Source organism: Schistocerca serialis, chromosome 9, assembly GCF_023864345.2.
Source record: "Schistocerca serialis cubense isolate TAMUIC-IGC-003099 chromosome 9, iqSchSeri2.2, whole genome shotgun sequence".
Classification (NCBI taxonomy): domain Eukaryota; kingdom Metazoa; phylum Arthropoda; class Insecta; order Orthoptera; family Acrididae; genus Schistocerca; species Schistocerca serialis.
This window is the reverse complement of record NC_064646.1, coordinates 308,971,423-308,990,679: the sequence shown is the minus strand read 5'-3', so window position 1 is coordinate 308,990,679 and position 19,257 is coordinate 308,971,423.

Genomic DNA, 19,257 nt, shown 5'->3' with positions numbered 1-19,257 from the left:
AAAGCTCCGCTAACGTCATCTGTTAGAGAACTCGATGAAATATTACTGCATCACTGTCTTATATCTGAAACAAATACAGTCTGCTTCCCGGTTCAAAAATGGCTCTGAGCACTATGGGACTTAACATCTGTGGTCATCAGTCCCCTAGAACTTAGAACTACTTAAACCTAACTAACCTAAGGACATCACACACATCCATGCCCGAGGCAGGATTCGAACCTGCGACCGGAGCGGTCACGCGGTTCCAGACTGAAGCGCCTAGACCGCACGGCCACACTGCTTCCCGGCATTGACCATAGGTGGCAACCCTATTATACAGGTATTGGTTCATTGGAGCAGGTGGCTTCCACAGACCGGTCAATAGTTCTGTCACCTATACTATAGGGGGATCATATCCAACAGAGTATCAATCCCATGAGAGGGTTCCCGTACTGATCCTTCATAAGAAGTTTAATACATTGTTTTCTTCGGTTGTAACACATCCAATGAGTGTACACCGCCATACACTTTTCTTTCTACCATGTCTAAGAGGTCTGTATCAGCTGCTGCTAAACCAAGATTAACACGTTTTGATCCTTTGGCTCTCACAGAAAGCTGAACATCGCATGGTGTAAACTATACAGCTACCACAACGCAGACTGGTAGATATAAAACACAGAGGCGATGTGTCTCATTGACAGAAATGCGGAAGACATCGCAACATATGGAAATTGGAAGAGATTGCGGTATTGTAAAGCGCTTCCAACAGCCATTCGAAGGTTGCGATCTGTACAGTTAATCTCATTTTCCCCATCGACAAGGTAGCGAATGTCTTGGTGTTCCATTTTGAACACTGATCCTTTATTTTGCAGTCACGTAAAAGGTGTAAGACTTAGCTTCCGCCGTTTGCCGATAGGTGGCGACAACGGTAAGTAGACGTCAGACAGCTTGAACCTCGGTCAACATAACCTCATTCGATTTGTGTCTGCATCATAAAGTTGTTCATGATTGAAAATGTCGGTTTACGAACCTAATTCACGTCATTTGCGGGAGGTGTTACTGTTTTGTTTCAATATGAAGAAAACAGCGGCTGAGTCTCATCGAATTCTGCGTATGGTAAGGGCGCTATTAGTGAAAGAACGTCTCGTGAGTGGTTTCAATGCTTCAAGAACGGCGATTTTAACGTCGTAGACCGGCGTAGTTTTGGAAAAGAGAATGTTTTCGAAGATGCAGAATTGCTGATTGAAGACTAGCGTTAAACTAAAGAAGAATTGGCACGATTACTAGGTGTGACACAGAAAGCCATTTCAAAACGTCTCAAGGCTATGGGCGTGAGTCACAAAGAAGGAACATGGCTTACGTGTGAGCTGAAACCAAGAGATCTTGAACGGCGTTTGTGTGTTGGTGAACAGTTGCTTCAGAGGCAAGAACGGAAGGGATTTCTGCATGATGGTTGGGTGTTGTGTGATGTCCTTAGGTTAGTTAAGTTTAAGTAGTTCTAAGTTCTAGGGGACTGATGACCATAGATGTTAAGTCCCATAGTGCTTAGAGCCATTTTTGATTTCTGCATCGCATTGTGACCGGGGACGAAAAATAGGTTCATTACCCTAAACCCAATAAATCATGGGCATATCTTGGCCACGCTTCCACGTCGACGGCCAAACCGAATATTCACAGCACCAAGATCATGCACTGCATTTGGTGGGACCAGCTCGGCGTCGTGTACTATGAGGTGTTAAAACCAAGTGAAACAATCACAGGTGCTCGTTATCGAACGCAATTAATGCGTTTGAGCAGAGCATTGAAAGACAGAAGGCCGCAGTACAGTGAGAGGCAGCATAAAGTGATTTTGCAGAACGACAACTCTCGACCCCATGTTGCAAAAGAGGTCAAAATGTACTTGGACTCGTTAAAATGGGAAGTCCTACCACATCCGCCATATTCTCCAGACATTGCTCCCTCTGACTATCACCTGTTTAGATCAATGGCGAATAGCCTGGCTGATCAACACTTCCGATCTCATGAAGAAGTCACAAATTGGATCTATTCGTGGATCGCTTCAAAAGATGAACAATTCTTTCGACGCAGGATTCGTACACTACCCGAAAGATGGGAGAACGTAGTGGCCATCTATGGGAAATACTTTGAATGATACATGTGTAACCAGTTTGTTTTATTAAAGCCTCAAATATTGTGGAAAAAAGGGCGGAAGCAAAGTTGTGCTTCTTGTACATGATTACTATCCTGGTGCTGACCATCGCCAGAAGGTGCAGTTCACAACGCGTGCAAGGTAGTACAAATAAAGTAATGTTTTGTTATTCGTAAAAATAAATAAATAAAATTAAAAAAATAGGATGAGACAGCAGCATTGAGGAATGCTTCCAAACAACTGTATGAAGACGATGACTTCTACATTTAATCCCATGTTCCACAGTGACAAGTAGCAGATATCCAGAGTTCTGGTAAGGTTTCCTCCATCTCAACCGAATTATGTCAGTCATTGTGCAGTGTTCAACAGCGTACCCAGTGGACAGTCGGGATGGGAAAGACACCATTGATATGGCACGATGTACTATAATACACACCACAGTTGATAGTGAGATCAGTTTTAGCAATTTTACCTATTGTTCTGTAATATCAACGTCAGTCATCATCGCTAAATCACCCCTCTACTACTTTGCAAGAACCATACACTAGATTGCGAATGCAGCTAGATGACTGTACAGTACATCCAGTCGACCATGTACACCAAAGTATACCAGACAGCAACCTATACCTATGCAAAGAGATTATCTACATATTTCCAGCACATCAATCATAGTGCAGAATTTATGATTACGACTGGCCATCTTTTCCTGTATGGATGGGCGCCACAGGGCATTGTCGCATTCGTAGGAGAAAGTCGGAGATTGACTTATCCTTCCCACATTGTTCTTGACCAATCCTTTCTGCAACGCTAATCTTATCCACGGCACCCACCCAAAAGCACAAGATCTCTCCAGATGCGTGTGTATCGAGGAGGTCGCACCTCTTATTGGTGCATAGTACACATGAAAGTCTTGTGGTGCTATTATAGGCAATTAAGAAGAAACGTGTGATTTATACGTGATGGAGGTCCATATGTATGAGTTTGAAACATTTCACGTAAATCAACTGTGCAATCAATTCTGAAGCATTATTCCACTGTCAGGAGTCAGTACCAGGAAGGTACTGGGAAGAAAGAAATGGTCATAGAGCATAAATGCACACTCCGATGATTACATGGTTCTGCACCCAAATATGCTACACTGTTAAAGACATACGGTTTCTCAATTATTAGTCGTGCAGAACTATCTTAATACTCTAATGGAGGATATATTTGTCCTACATCAGACATACAACCACCGCGCGAGTATGTTACACCATCCACTACTGTGACAAATTTTAAAATGATAGAACTACTTCCTTCTACAATATTCCAGTATCCTAGGAAGGCATCGTCAGTGTGTATCCACAGCTCGAGCTGCTTGTAAACTAATTAGAACGAAGTTTGGAGACTGTTGTTCTGTCTCTTAGGAGACGTATATACCCTCAATCACATTTCCCATGTCAGTTGTGCATGTCATTAGTAATAATTGTTGTATCGGTTTTGATAGAAAGCGACTATGTCTCACTATGAAATAGAGCGAAGAAAAACCGACTTGAACATTTTCGATAGCTAATACATTGAGGTACCACATACACACTGCTGTAGAAAAATGCACACGATGAGGCATCAACTTCTTACGAGGTAGTAAAAGCCAACGTCAATAGACAAAGGAGATGTAACAGTCTTATTGCTGTTTACAGAAGCTTCAGCACAGTTCTGGTAGCATTCCTCTTGCACAAAAAAGTCATGGTCTCACGTTAGAAAGGTTTGATAATGCGTAGGATAATATAGAAATTTCATCCTAACAGCACATCTGTTGAGTACACCCCATCCCTCACTCTATTAAAGGTGATATGTGATATCGATCCATCCTCTCGAGAAGGGTTTAAGTCTGATAACCACAATCTTTAATACTTAAGCAATAACACTGTGAGAACCAGCCATAAAAGGAAATATATATATTCTACTGCATATGTGAGAATGCAGTTATGGAACGTGATGCATATGTCTTGCCTGGTTCAATATGACGCCTCTGTGTAACACACATATCGCTTTGTTGGAGTGTGTGTTACGAAAACCCACATGTATTACAGGGGGAGGGTTAAAAGTGAATGCAGCAGAGCATATTTTTCAAGCTTTTCTTGGTCTTGAGTGATCAGGTACTCCGCAACCTCAACTCCCTTCATTTCGTAGTATTTTTTCTTTAATTTTATGTATTCTCAATCAGTTTAAGTAATTTTGCAAGTTTTTCCGCAGTTTTACATATTTCGTCGTATTTCCCTCAATTTTACGGATTTCCCATCGCTTTTGTCGTAATTGTACCAGGTATTCATCGACATTTATGGTTTTTATGTCTTTTTCATGTTTTTCTTAATATTTTGTCGTAAGTATATGGTCATATTGCAGGCATGCCCATGCATAGTTCGATTTTAAATGAGGATATTTGTCTATCCTATACATATGCCTTTTAAAAATCTCTAAGAATTCCCCTCTTCCTGATGATCTACATGCACGTATTTTGCGTAGAAAGGTCATGAAAAGTATAGTAACATTCGCCTCATACCTTGATGAGACTCAGAGAGTGGTGCAGACTGAAAATCGTAGTCTGGAGACAAATCCGTTTACTGTTACGGAACATCAGCTAGCTTGTCTGCAAACTTATGTAGCCACGAACATGATGGAAACTCAAAGTCTGACACAATTCTACACGTTCATCTGACTTCCACTCTACTATGTAGGGATCTGCAACAGATAGTTGACATGTGTACAGAAGTGATTTCTGCTGCTGCTCTGATATTTTTCCCCCATAAGTATGTGCTCTTATCGCTAACCATGCGAGCTTCCCTACTTCTGTTTACATCGCCCAACTAGTAATAAGTTATTCGGTAGTTGACAGTGCGTCGACTGCACATAGTATCCTGGACCATGAGAGTTTCCTTTACCTGTACCTACAGAGTGTGCATCCCGGCAGCGTAATTTATATATGAACAGTTAGCACATTATGCATTCGAACCACAACCGTCCCCTGCTGACAGCATTACACACATGCATACAGACTATGCATGCTTAGTACCAATCGTGAAGCCGTTCACCGTCTCCACGCCGCCATCGATCGGGGGCTTTGCTGGCACCCGTGACGTCTCGATTTCAACCGCTTGTACGTAATTTTCGAAAGTGCAGAAATTCAGTACCAGGTACAGATGGTACACCACACACAGGCGGCACGGCTCTTAGGAATCAGCGGAAACGAAAACTGATGGTACGTCTTTTACCGTCACTACATGTTCCATTGGCACACATGGGCCGATCTAGCTCTGATCAGCGACAGCCTGTGGCATGCTTTCCCCATCCAGCGGCGCAGTAGAAGGTTGTGAAGACGTTATAGACTCAGGGATGTCTGGCATGTTCGTCGATACAGTACGGAACTCACGAACAGGTCTATCCTCATGTGATTCTGAAGAGGTGGTCTCTCTCGAGAGAGTCACTTCCGAGAGGGTGCTGGACGCTTCTGAACCTTGAACAGCAACCGATATGTTATCATCCGATGTGAATCCTGGAAGGGGAGAGGCCTCCTCCAACGGAGTCTTTCCAGTAGAGAGGAGAATTGAAGAGGAGTCGTCTGAGTCCACACCATCTTGCGTCCGTATACGCTTGTTTTGAAGAGCAGCTGGTAGCGGCGCGGAAGCTACAGTGGCAAAGTTCCTACGCGAGGTTAACGGTGTAAATGCGCTATAACCATCACGAAATGACTTGCGTTGCCCCTCAGAAACTTGATCAGGCACAACGGCTGTCACTTGGGGAAAGAGGTCCGCTAAAGTTAGCCTTTTACATTGTTCATAAGTGGATTTTAAGACCGTGATGCGACGAGCGAATATTTTATTGAGGTGTTCACTCTGAATGCACACAAAACGGGTCCGTTCTTGTCGTGTGTATACTATATGTATCCACAAACCTGCAAACGAGAAGGGATATTAAGTTTGACCACCACGTCTACCGATCGGACTCCACTATAAACTTCGATGTTGAGTGGACCAGCGTTCACGCTGTGTATCCCGTAAGTTCCTAAACGGAAGCAGGACGGTCTTGACGAAACTGTCAACTTCAGGTGGAAGGTTAAGCAACCTAAAATTCGTATATTCCACCTCCGCATCCGCCACAATAATCATATTATTAGAGCCACGCGATGAGTGAAAGAGACTTGTTGTCTGTGCCGCAAACGGAGCCTAGCAACATGAAGTGGGTCTAGAAACTTCACAGAAAACTCATAAGATTCACAATCGGGGAAAGCTGTGCGAACCTGTTCTGAAGTGACCTTGACTGTATCCACAAGCCAATCATGAATTTCTAAGGAACTTGGCTGCACGTGCAGCGTGGATGTGTCAAAACTAAAACTGATGGTATGTGTGAGTGGAATGCTCCTGGGCCTCATGAACATCACGGCGCAAGACAACGCCGCGTCACGTCTGAATCACAAACACGAGATGCCGAGACACAAATAACGATATGACGCACCCAGCGACTCACACGACACTGAGGACAAACAAGGAAGCGCTCGCAGTGCTACGACAGAGACGGGAACAGGCAGAACATACTCTTCCGGCGTGCAAAGCGGGAACGACCATTTGGCCAGGTGTCTACACATAAAGTTATCTGCTGACACCGGGCGAGTGACTCAAGTAAAATGTCTCCCCTGAACGGGAATGTACACTACACCACGAAGATGACGTGCTACAGACGCGAAATTTAACCGACAGGAAGAACATGCTGTGATTTGCAAATGATTAGCTCTTCAGAGCATCCACACAAGGTTGGCGCCGGTGGCGACACCTACAACGTGCTCAAATGGTTCAAATGGCTCTGAGCACTATGGGACTTAACATCTATGGTCATCAGTCCTCTAGAACTTAGAACTACTTAAACCTAACTAACCTAAGGACATCACACAACACCCAATCATCACGAGGCAGAGAAAATCCCTGACCCCGCCGGGAATCGAACCCGGGAACCCGGGCGTGGGCAGCGAGAACGCTACCGCACGACCACGAACAACGTGCTGACATGAGGAAAGTTTCCAACCGATTTCTCATACACAAACAGCAGTTGACCGGCGTTGCCTGGTGAAATGTTGTTGTGATGCCTCGTGTAAGGAGGAGAAGAGTGCGTACCATCTCGTTTCCGACTTTTATAAAGGTCGGATTGTAGCTTATCGCGATTGCGGTTTATCGTGTCGCGACATTGCTGCTAGCGTTGGTCGAGAACCAATGACTGTTAGCAGAATATGGAATCGGTGGGTTCAGGAGGGTAATACGGAACGCCGTGCTGGATCCCAACGGCCTCGTATCACTAGCAGTCGAGATGACAGGCATCTTATCTGCGTGGCTGTAACGGATCGTGCAGCCACGTCTCGATCCCTGAGTCAACAGATGGGGACGTTTGCAAAACAACAACCATCTGGACGAACAATTCGACGACGTTTGCAGCAGCATGGACTATCAGCTCGGAGACCATGTCTGCGGTTACCCTTGACGCTACATGACAGACAGGAGCGCCTGCGATGGTGTACTCAACGACGAACCTAGGTGCACGAATGGCAAAACGCCATTTTTTCGGATGAATCCATGTTCTGTTTACAGCATCATGATGGTCGCATCCGTGTTTGGCGACATCGCGGTGAACGCACATTGGAAGCGTATCACCCGGTGTGATGGTATGGGGTGCCATTGGTTACACGTCTCGGACATCTCTTGTTCGCGTTGACGGCACTTTGAACAGTGGACGTTACATTGCAGGTGTGTTACGACCCGTGGTTCACAGGAAATGTTCTACTGCTGCCCTGGCCAGCACATTCTCCAGATCTCTCACCAACTGAAAACTTCTGGTCAATGGTGGCCGAGCAACTGGTTCGTCACAATACGCCAGTCACTACTCTTGATGAACTGTGGTATCGTGTTGAAGCTGCATGGGCAGCTGTAGGCTACCTGTACACGCCGTCCAAGCTCTGACTCAATGCCCAGGCGTACCAAGGCCGTTATTACGGCCAGAGGTGGTTGTTCTGGGTACTGATTTCTCAGGATCTATGCACCCACATTGCGTGAAAATCTAATCACATGTCAGTTCTAGTATAATATATTTGTCCAATGACTACCTGTTTATCATATGCATATTGGTGTAGCAATTTAAATGGCCAGTACTGTACATAACAGATTTACAAGGGCAGGCTGCAAGAACATGGGTGAGGAAATATGCAAGTTTGGATCTGTCTGCGAATTGTGCTCAGATAGCCAAATGATAAAGCAGCCGCTCGCGATAAGTGGGAAATCTGGGTTCGAGTCCTACTCTGACACGAATTTCCATTGTCGTCATTCCATTATACAGCTGACGGTTGTCCCTATTCGTAACAGAGAACGCATTTAATGTACTTCATGACGGCTGTAGCCACTGCTGTCCCTGTTGCTTCAGACATGCAGGCATATCCAAACAGACATTGCATCGTAATTCGGAATAATGCAGACACTGCAATATTGTCTGTCTCTGCTTTGTCCTTTTCTCTCCATCTTCTTACTCGTTTCCTATATTTGTCCTTATGTCGTTTATTATATCTGTTATTTTCTACGCTAAGTCACACACAACTCGCTGGAAGCTGGGCAGTTATGACTTGTTCCTCAAATCGGATTTGCTTCTATGTTTCTTTGTGTAACGTCACTATACCTTTACCCACATCAAGAATTGCTCTGTTTTCATCCAAGAAATCCATAAATCCATGCCAATAATAAGCTGAATTGCTAATTTTGGTATGATTAGGAAATTACCTTCTAGAGACTGTCCCTGACACATAAATTCGATGCATCTTTGCTGTGAGCCCTCCTTACATTTGCCTACGATGGCTTCTCTTAACTTTAGTCTTTAGGGTTTCGGTGTGACACAGCAGCGATTTTTCGTCTATTTCTCAAATGCTGCTTCAGATGTAGCAGAAAGCTGACTTCAACTGTCCACGATTCCTTTTAGTGCATACTTTAATTATGGGATCGAGATCTTCATTGAAATGTTCCTTTTCGTCTAGCAAATCCTCTTTGTCACCATAATCTAGAATGTGGAGATGGATCAAACTAATAGTTTTCACGGGTGCCTGTGTAGCCGTTCCCAGGTCTGTCCCTCGTCATGAACGTCAAGAACAGGGATTCCTGTCCTTATCTCAGGTCTTGGCGACCTAAGTTCAGTAACGTCTACCTGCTGACTATCTCTAATCTGATTGCGCCAAGTGTTTTCTCCTCTTTGTATATTGTCGTTTTGAGGCTGGTTCCACTGTTCAGTTATTTGACTGAGAATTCCAGTTCATCGTATTGCGTGGGCAACGATTTCCATTACCGTGGTTATAAGGTTGTTGTCGTAAGTTGCCTCCACCTTTTTCAATTCTTATTACCACCAGGGCCGTTATTATGACGTGACGCTAGACCAACCTGGCTGTTACGAACACTATTTTGTCCCTGTCCTCTCCTAAACTCGTGTGCACTGTCTTCTTCAAATGCGAACTCCAGTTCTCTTAATTGGTTCTTGATTTCCCCTGCATCGTTACCACACTTTTCTACCGCTGACTAATGGTACCGCAGTGGTAGCTTCATATAATAGAAGGGAATTATTTCGCTCATGCTACACGGTTCGTCCAAGAACTGGTTCTTCTTTACCATTAGGTCAATTAACCTTACAGGGTTCTAGTACCCAGACGCCTCGAGAGCATTGCACATCAATATCTACTGTTTAAAACGCTCTTGCATTGCTTTGGACCGGTAACTGACCAAGAACACCTTAAACTCTTCATACAGGGTGTTTCAAAAATGACCGGTATATTTGAAACGGCAATAAAAACTAAACGAGCAGCGATAGAAATACACCGTTTGTTGCAATAGTCTTGGGACAACAGTACATTTTCAGGCAGACAAACTTTCGAAATTACAGTAGTTACAATTTTCAACAACAGATGGCGCTGCGGTCTGGGAAACTCTATAGTACGATATTTTCCACATATCCACCATGCGTAGCAATAATATGGCGTAGTCTCTGAATGAAATTACCCGAAACCTTTGACAACGTGTCTGGTGGAATGGCTTCACATGCAGATGAGATGTACTGCTTCAGCTGTTCAATTGTTTCTGGATTCTGGCGGTACACCTGGTCTTTCAAGAGTCCCCACAGAAAGATGTCACAGGGGCTCATGTCTGGCGAATAGGGAGGCCAATCCACACCGCCTCCTGTATGTTTCGGATAGCCCAAAGCAATCACACGATCATCGAAATATTCATTCAGGAAATTAAAGACGTCGGCCGTGCGATGTGGCCGGGCACCATCTTGCATAAACCACGAGGTGTTCGCAGTGTCGTCTAAGGCAGTTTGTACCGCCACAAATTCACGAAGAATGTCCAGATAGCGTGATGCAGTAATCGTTTCGGATCTGAAAAGTGGGCCAATGATTCCTTTGGAAGAAATGGCGGCCCAGACTAGTACTTTTTGAGGATGCAGGGACGTTGGGACTGCAACATGGGGATTTTCGGTTCCCCATGTGCGCCAGTTCTGTTTATTGACGAAGCCGTCCAGGTAAAAATAAGCTTCGTCAGTAAACCAAATGCTGCCCACATGCATATCGCCGTCATCAATCCTGTGCACTATATCGTTAGCGAATGTCTCTCGTGCAGCAATGGTAGCGGCGCTGAGGTGTTGCCGCGTTTGAATTTTGTATGGATCGAGGTGTAAACTCTGGCGCATGAGACGATACGTGGACGTTGGCGTCATTTGGACCGCAGCTGCAACACGGCGAACGGAAACCCGAGGCCGCTGTCGGATCACCTGCTGCACTAGCTGCGCGTTGCCCTCTGTGGTTGCCGTACGCGGTCGCCCTTCCTTTCCAGCACGTTCATCCGTCACGTTCCCAGTCCGTTGAAATTTTTCAAACAGATCCTTTATTGTATCGCTTTTCGGTCCTTTGGTTACATTAAACCTCCGTTGAAAACTTCGTCTTGTTGCAACAACACTGTGTTCTAGGCGGTGGAATTCCAACACCAGAAAAATCCTCTGTTCTAAGGAATAAACCATGTTGTCTACAGCACACTTGCACGTTGTGAACAGCACACCCTTACAGCAGAAAGACGACGTACAGAATGGCGCACCCACAGACTGCGTTGTCTTCTATATCTTTCACATCACTTGCAGCGCCATCTGTTGTTGAAAATTGTAACTACTGTAATTTCGAAAGTTTGTCCGCCTGAAAATGTACTGTTGTCCCAAGCATATTGCAACAAACGGTGTATTTCTATCGCTGCTCGTTTAGTTTTTATTGCCGTTTCAAATATACCGGTCATTTTTGAAACACCCTGTAAGTACTGTACGTGGCAGCAATGCCTCGCATTTTCTCTGCTACGTTTCCCTCGAGACGTCCACAAATGAAAAACCATTTAAACGGTATGGCCCATTTAGATCGTGATGTTACTTAAAATTGTGAAAGCCAAACTCCGGATGCAGCGTGTTTTCGCTGTCTGTGTAATTTTGGAAATTCTACACTGAGACAAAAGGTTTGAAGTCAAAAACACGTATTTCTTTGTTAGCAGCGCTACAGGTTTGATTATTTGCTCTTACTGGTCTTGCAGCATCGAAACTCCACGTCCCATTTCATCGACACGCAGCGTGCACTCTGCCACCAGACCTTCGCAACAGTACACAATTATGTGCCGCGGATTCTCCTACATCGTTACGCCTTATTCGTGAACAAATGGCCTACAAGTCTTCTACGCGTTTTCTGAAATCTTTCATAAACTGCTTTTGCCAGTTACTATGCACTTTCTTTCTGTTTTTAAATGCTATCAGATCTCGGATTTACTCCGTTCCCCCCTACCAGAATAATATTAATGATGTGTGAGCCTTCTAGCACTTTGCGGAACTCTTGCTGCAAAATACCACGATTGTTTAACGTTAACTGTTCCGTGGCCCCATCTAGTCCGGTCTCAGTCTACTCTTCCATCTGGTGAATTTGTCGTTTGTTTGCTCTGATGTCCTATTCCTGACGTGAGTGCCCTTCCTGTAACTCACGGGCTTTTTGACCATCGGAATCCGATACGTCTGTAATTTCATTGCTGGCATCGTATTTGTTAAATATATGGTGTTCTTATTATTCGTACCGCATTTTTCTATTGCATTTAGTATTCTTTAATCAAAATCCTTTGACATCCGTTCCAGCAGTCTTCGATTTCTGTAATTTGACTGCATTTTTTCTCTACACGTTCTATGTGTTCTTAGATCCTTTACAGTTTTCTCATTCACGAGTTCAGTTTAGTTGGTTATCCGTTTGTTGTATTCATCGAGATTCTTTGAAGTTTTTGCGTTTACGTGTTCAGTTGGTTATCGAACCCGCGCTTAGAGTGAAGCTGTCCAACTTGGATCAGAAAATGCTAAGTACTCTACACTTTCAGAAATCTGAACCGAGCGTCCATCAAATTTCATATCTAATAACAAATTTTTATCCGACAAATCAGGAAGTTTAACGTAAATCTGTCTACTTGCTGAATGCTAAGGCAGAAGGTCGTTTTGCAATTGCTTACTACCAAGTAGGAGCTGTCCATGACCGCACATCGAGGCAGAAGTTTACTACAACAGAGTGGGGTCAGTTACACGACTGTTTGATCTGATGAGTCTGGAAACAATGTGTACCTATCCGTAGGGAATCAGAGAATCGAAAGTGTCCAGAGCAGAGAGAGGAGTGACGTGTACGTTACGAAAACTCTTACCCCCTCCCACCGCACTCCACCCCCCGAGAGCGTCTATCTTTTCCACTACTCTTTTTCCAATCACAGCCCTGTGTGCCACGACAGTGTCCTAACTACCAAAAGAAAAAGAGACTTATGCAATCGAATACTTCGCTTCATCCTCTTAGAACGGGATACAGACACGACAGCCGCACCTCTGATGTCATAACGTCTCCACCAAGAGGAATTGTGCTTTATGGAAGCTACACTGTTCCCACTCTGACTTGGAGCTAAGAACTCCTTATAAGTGGGCCATGGGTGCTATTTTCGCGTCCTGTGTTCATATTTTTGAAGACTCCAATCTGCTGACAGAGTTCTCTTCCCAGCGAGAAAAGAGTAGAGCCCTTCTCTAACACAGCGGAGGCAGTAAAACAAAATGTAAAAGCATATTTTCTGTTTCACATGCTCTGAAGTCAATTGTAATTTAAGAATCAATAAAAAAGAACAAACGAAGTTGTCCCGTCTGTCTCCGTGCGATAGAGAGACGGCAGGCCACATTCTGGCACCTTTCAGTGAGAGAGGCGGCACTCTGTCAAAAACTCATTAACTCTGGAGCCATTAGAACAGCGTCCACAGCTCGTTCTGTCCATGGTTAAGAATGATTGATTCCGTCTTCTGCTGCTGAGCTCTGACAAGAACCTTCTACAGTTATGAGCCACCCGAAGTACATCGTGATGCCAACCTATTATTGTAATAAGAATTAAAAACGATGTTATTGATATATACAAAGAAAGGAAATAATGCACTCCTATGGTTTTGATATTACTGATCTGTTACAAATATATATATTTCATCTATTACGTGGCCTAATAAGCTATAAGAAAGTAATCAAACAAATTAAACATGAGAAGCATCACATTAAATCGGTGACGTTATTATCAGTCACAATCGCCTTACATCTAAGAGTATCTGTTGAGTACAGGCTTTGATTCAACGCAAGAATCCTTCGGATGTGGAACCGTGCCCTGTTTTTAGAAATTTCGGGTTACTTGACCTCATTAAGCTGCTATAGGTGTTTTTTTTTCTGCAGCTTGCAACCTGCGTAGTTAAACAGTACTGTGCAGCAGCAGAGGCAGTTCATAAGCTGCTAAAGAAAGGTTTTCATCACCATCATGAATTGCGCAGTTTTGTGTCTGTTCTTTTTTATTTTCTTTTACCTGTATCCTCAGTCTTGTACGGAAGCACTGCTGTATCATGAAGACAAAACAAAACCTATATTTTCCCAAAGGTAGTGTATGTCTTTTCTTCACGAAAAAGTTCTCAGAATATAAATTACTTATCCAGGTGTAACATTGAGCCTCTTATAACAAGAGAAATTTCAATGATTTCCTATTTAAGGTAATGCGAAGAAACAAAATATCTATATATAACGACTAAAAAAATCCCAAAGACAACAAAACACTGCCTATATTTTGATGTGCACTTCTTAAGCAATATATGCTCTGCATGGAAGGATCGTTGATGTTGTAAAACTGCCTGCCAGGATGGCCGAGCGGTTCTAGGCGCTTCAGTCCGGAACCGCGTGACTGCTACGGTCGCAGGTTCGAATCCTGCCTCGGGCATGGATGTGTGTGATGTCCTTAGTTAGGTTTAAGTAGTTCTAAGTTCTAGGGGACTGATGACCTTAGATGTTAAGTCCCATAGTGTTCAGAGCCATTTGAGCCATTTTTGTAAAAATATTTATGTGAAAAAGGACTACAAATTATGCACGATCCTCATTTCATCATCAGACTCCATTATGTGCAATACAGTTAACTTTCTGCAGTGAATTACAAACCTATGGCACAATATTTTCGGCAAAAAGCAGGCTAAGACATTGATATACCAATATCATCGTTTGAAAAATAATGTAATTAGTATGGCGTTGGATACTGGACTTCTTGAAAGCAGAAGTGGCGTACATGGTTTCTTAAATAGAGTTTTTAGGAAATAAGCACACAGTGTTCTCTAGGAGTGTTTTCAACGTACCTAACTCAAATATCTAAGCGTTCATTATTATTCTAGTTATTTGTTTTATTTATTTTTTGTTTATGTTCTAAATAGTTATTTTACGTTTAAGCTATTTTTTCTTTGCTGTTTCTCTTATGTGTAGTTTGTTAACTAAAATAAGTGACTCATTATGATACAAAGTCATAATTTTTATAATCTGTAAAGATATGCTTCAAACATGACTTCTTCTTAAATATTGCACAATGCATAAATGAAATTTCTTCACATAGTATATGCGACGATCTATTCAATATAAAACAAAATTCAGCAGGATTTCAAATTATAAGGTCGGTACTCTAAATATCCTGATTTGTACCAGACACATTTCAGAACGCTGAAAACTCTCAGTGAAGAGAATTGACTACGTGCAAGTGACCGCGGCTTGATTTTTTTTTCCTGAAATGAAGATTGACATCATAATCATTCAACAAAACTTGGTGTGAAAATCTTTTCACCAAGGTCTTCCAACATAGAAAGCTGTATACCTGCAACAGCTGTAACTGTCCCGTTGAGCCTTTCGGGGTCACACGATGAAAAAAATCTTGTTTTCCAGAAGGTGTATACATTCTCTTCTCATTGTAGGTATAGTGGCCTGGCGATATTTCAGATTTATAATGCACACAGAAAAATAATTGGTTCTTCAGCTGTATGATTTATTAATACCATTAGTAAAAGTCTCAGGTGTTGATGTTCACAAATATCACTTTTGTTCCACACTTTCAACTGATTATCCTTTAGATAAGTTTATTACAGACACAGCACAGCGAGTGTGCGTTACAAAATCAACATTCACATCGTCCACTTCACGCCAGTCTCATAAAAAAGCCACCTCATATGATCAGCTAACAAGAACAAAGATTCTGTACATGTCAGAGTGATTCTTTTACATAAAAAAAAATCTGAATTGATAATATTTTCGTTGAAGTTGATTTGTAAGTTTATAATTAATAAATTTAATCCTGGTAACTTCAAATGGAGTAGTACTTAATAACTAAACTTCGATAGGAATACATAATACAAGGCGTCCACAATTAAACTTATTGTTTCAAAACGCTGTAGAAAGAGAATCACTATTCGGAATACCGTCAAATTTGAACAGCAGTTTATTGACGCTGGGGAAAAAGTCATGGAACAAAAAATGTAAGGAAAATTTTACCAATTGATGGCACTGTAAGCTGATAGACTCTTTACATAGACAAATGACAGATGAGTCGCACCCGACGACTATGTTTTGAATTGCGCATTACACCATCCGCACATTTAAATGTGCATGACTCCACAAGTTCGATAATCGGCAGTTGTGGTACTGCTTGGTAAGCCCTTACATCACGGCCAGGTCGTACCACATCGGATGAGAAAAGTCGGTTTTTAACTGTCCTGGGGCCAAAAACATCCTAAAAAGCAAAATGACATCGGTTTCTGACTGCCGTGAGACTGGCTCAGAACACGTTCGGTATGCTGTCCACCGTTTTGCCACGAGCTGAAATAGACAAGCATGTTCCAGACCGGATCGGAGTGTCTCGGGTCACATTGAACAACGCAATGCGTGCCTTCAGTAATTGGAGCACTGAACACAACCACCTTAAGATAACCCCACAGCCAGAAAAATTTTGGATATTTATGCTAAGGTCTTATGGAACCAAACGGCTGAGGCGATGATGATGAGCGTATGGCATTGGTGGCCGCGAGACCCCTCGCGGGGCGTTTCGGCCGCCGCTCCCCAAGTTCTTGAACGCCACTACGGCGACTTGGGAGACGGCTGAGGTCATCGGTCACTAAGCTTACGCACTACTTGATCTAACTTACGCTAAGGACAACACACACATCCAGCTCGAGGGAGGACTCGAACCTCCGACGGGGGGAGCCGCGCGGACCGTGACAAGGACTCCTAGACCGCGCAGCTACCCCGCGCGGCTCCACAGCCAGAAGTCACACGGATGATCAGGTGATCTGGACGGCTAGGGTACAGGGAAACGACAGCTGATAATTCTAGCATTTCTCATTTCTAGAATACCTCTGCAGCGGCTGCTTCACTGGCTGTGCAATGTGCGGAGGAGCGACATTTTGCAAAAAAAAAAAAAAAAAAAGATCCTACCAACCTACCAACACATCCACGTTGTGGAAAGTTTGCAATGATGTTGATGCGCAATGCGCAGAAGACTCTTATAGCGTTTGCCACTGACGAGACAGGTAAAAGGGCCCTCAGGACACATCTCCTCGAAAAAACACGGCCCTACGACAAAGGATGCCGTCAACCCGCAGCGCACAGTCACTTTTGCAGGATGAAATGGTACCGGGTTTTCCGTTGTCCATATTCTGCGGTTCTGCGCATTGACATGTCCTTGGAGATGGAAATGGGCTTCGTCTGCCCTTAGAATGTCCCATGACCATTTACTGTCCACTTCCACGCGAGCAAGAAATTCCAAACAAAACGTTTGTTTTGCTACTAGGTCAGCAGGAAGCAACTCCTGAATGTGGGTGATGATGTATGGACAGCAATGCAGGATGTTTCGTAGGATTTTACACGCTGTGCTGGCAGGCATTTCCAACGTTAGGGCAATTCCCTGTGCACTGCAGGTCTGCACGCCGCCGCTCGACTCCTTCTGCAATGCTCTGGTCATATCTTCCACAGGTGTCGGATCAGCTGCTTTCCTCCCTCTGCCACATTGCACTTCAAAAGGTCTTTCCAGGTTTCTTAATCATTTTCTCCAGACCGTTAGCAGATATAGGACCAATGCCTTGTTTCGTACTCTTAAGTGTCCAGGGGTACTGGCGCATAGTCACAACTTCAAAAGCAGCGCGCGATCCTTTATAGAGACAGTCGCTGTCTCGGTCGCAAATTGAAGAACACCCATGTGCCGCGCGTCTTTTGGTGTGTGTATTATGACGCTTACAGCACCATGTATTGGTCAAATTCTCGTTAAATTGTTTTGTTTCATGACGCTTCCCCCTGCGTCATCAAAATGCTGCTCATATTTGGCGTAATTCTGAGTAGCGGTTCCATTTCTACAGCGTTTTGAAACTGAAACTAATTATGGGTACCGTGTATAATAAACTAATTCATCTACAAACAACAAAATCGTTATCGCTTGCACCGGTTTCATGTTCGAAAACATACTTTGGGTACAAGTGTAGCCGAGCGGACTGGCCGCGCGGTTTGAGGCGTCATGTCACGGGCTGCGCAGCCTCTTCCGCGGGAGGTTGGAGTCCTTTCTCGGGCATGGGTGGTGTCGTTCTTAGCATAAGTTAGTTTAAGTAGTGTGTAAGTCTAGAGACCGATGACCTAAGCAGTTTGGTCTCTTAGGAATTCACACACGTTTGAACATTTTTTTGGTACAAGTGTACAGAACCATCTCATTAATATCCTGTATAATATATACTCTCATAATTATAAATCTGCTTGATCGTCCGGCGAATTTGTCGCGCATATGAAATACTCCAGTATGTGACAAAGAAACGGCCACTGACCTGTTTCAATAAGGGTCGCCATCCTTCCCGGTTTTATAAAGCGCGATAGACGGCTCTCTGTGGCACGTACGACGACAGAGTGGCGCAGGCATGATTGTTTCAGAACACAGCGTTCAGCACACGTTGTCGAACATGGGATTCCGCAGCAGACAACCCCTGCATTTTCTCATTTTGACCCAACTGCATCGTCAATTGCGCATTGCAATATCGGAAATGTCTCGTATGGTCGAACGGATAACGCTTCTTGTTTCATCAGGTCGATGGTAATCTACAGATTCGCTTTCGTCCATGCAAAAGAGTGCTCACAATATGCACCGCACCATGAACACAGGCGGGTGTGAGCAATATTATGCTATGGGGGATATTCTCTTGGGCTTCCATGGGATGAGTGGTATTAATCGTGTGGACCACGTACACCCCATAACGCGTGATATCTCCGATGGTGATCTCGACTTTCAGCAGGATAAATATCGGTGTCGTTGCTAAATGGTTCAAATGGCTCTGAGCACTATGGGACTTAACAGCTTAGGTCATCAGTCCCCTAGAACTTAGAACTACTTAAACCTAACTAACCTAAGGACATCACACACAACCATGCCCGAGGCAGGATTCGAACCTGCGACCGTAGCGGTCGCGCCGTTCCAGCGCCTAGAACCGCTCGGTCACATCAGCCGGCTGACGTTGCTACAACGGAAGTATAGTAGTGAACTGAAGTTAACATCTTTGTCACCAAATTAGCATAATCCGAACCCGATAGAACTCAGCTGGTGCCCTACAGGTGACAGGTCCGCATCCGCAAACCACTGGCCCGCAGTTGCGTGACCTGTGCGTACACTTCTGCTGCCACATACCTCCAGGAACCTAACAATGACTTGTCGAAAGCATGCCACAAAGATTTGCTGCCGT